Source organism: Octopus bimaculoides, chromosome 10 (assembly GCF_001194135.2).
Source record: "Octopus bimaculoides isolate UCB-OBI-ISO-001 chromosome 10, ASM119413v2, whole genome shotgun sequence".
NCBI lineage: Eukaryota > Metazoa > Mollusca > Cephalopoda > Octopoda > Octopodidae > Octopus > Octopus bimaculoides.
In genome coordinates this window covers 25,761,899-25,763,520 of record NC_068990.1, presented here as the reverse complement: position 1 = coordinate 25,763,520, position 1,622 = coordinate 25,761,899, and positions in this window count along the sequence as shown.

Here is a 1,622-nt window from a genome sequence, read left to right as displayed (position 1 = left end):
CACAAACCTTTAGGGAAGAACTTTCTGTATGGTGTGTGTGTGTATATATATATATATATATATATATATATATCCTTGCCTTGACATTATGCAATAGCTGTGTCACTGTCATGTAAACAATATCCTTTGTTTCCATTCCACTGTGTAAACATGTCTGCCTGTGAGGAAATACTGCCTTGCTTGGGAAGCAAGTGAAGGCTGGTGACAAGAAGGGCTTCAGGAAATTCTGACCCATGCAAGCATTGAAAAGTGGACGTAAAAATGAGGATAGCTATTGTTTTGAGTTCATATTCTTTCTCTCTCTCTTCTTTACTAAGTGATATATGTTGCACTATTCTTAACAGGCCTCTGGGTTAGGTTCTGGTGTCCAGTTGCTAAAAATGTACTGCTTCTGACTTCAACTCCACCTAATTCTAAACTCTAACATAATGCTTTAAAATTTCCAATTTCACAGACACTAATTTGACTGGTGGCAATGGGACTGCATAGAAAATAATTAAATCAGATTTAAGTGGATTGATACCGAACCGATTTTATCCTACAACCAATGGCCATCATTGGTTGTAGGATAAAATGAATTTGTTAAAACCTTCTGTCAAAATTTTATGTTAAAGTGCTACAAACATTAGATAAATAATTTCAAAGTTTATTTACTAAATTCTCCATTATTTTCAAAATTAATTGATACAAAGTATATTTCAACAGAAATATGGTATCAAAAGGGTTAAAGTGATTTAAATTAAAACCTTCCATCAAAATTTCATATGAATTTCTAAACACACCGGATTAATAACATCAAAGTTATTCTACGGAATTTTTCATAATTTTTCAAAATTGATTGAAACAAAGTCGGTGCATTTCAACAGAAATGTGGTACCAAAAGGGTTAAAGTGAACGCCTTGTGAAAGCTCAGTAAATGTGTGTGTGTCATCATCATCATCATCATAATGTCCACTTTTCCATATTTGCATATTTTTTGTCTTCTACTTGTTTTAGTCATTAGACTGGCCATGCTGGGGCTCCACCTTGAAGAATTTTTTAGTCGAATGAATTGACTCCAATACTTATATATATATATTTTTTTTTAGCCTGGTAATTATTTTATCGGTCTCTTTCGCTGAACTGCTAAGTTACAGACATGTAAACACACCAACACTGGTTGTGAACCGGTGGTGAGGGACAAAGACAGACATAAGCACACACACACACACTTACACAACGGACTTCTTTCAGTTTTTGTCTACCAAATCCACTCACAAGGCTTTGGTTGGCATGAGGCTATTGTAGAACGCTCTTGCCCAAAGTGCCACTCAGTGTGACAGAACCTAGAGCCATGTGGTTGGGAAGCAAACTTATCACGTAGCCATACCTGCTGATAGATATATAATGATAGTATAGAAAATTTCTTAGTTTTTGCTGAATAAGATAGATAGGAGCGGTTGTGTGGTAAGTAGCTCGCTTACCAACCACATGGTTCCGGGTTCAGTCCCACTGCGTGGCACCTTGGGCAAGTGTCTTCTACTATAGCCTCGGGCCGACCAAAGCCTTGTGAGTGGATTTGGTAGACAGAAACTGAAAGAAGCCCGCCGTATATATCAATCAATCATCATCATCGTTTAACG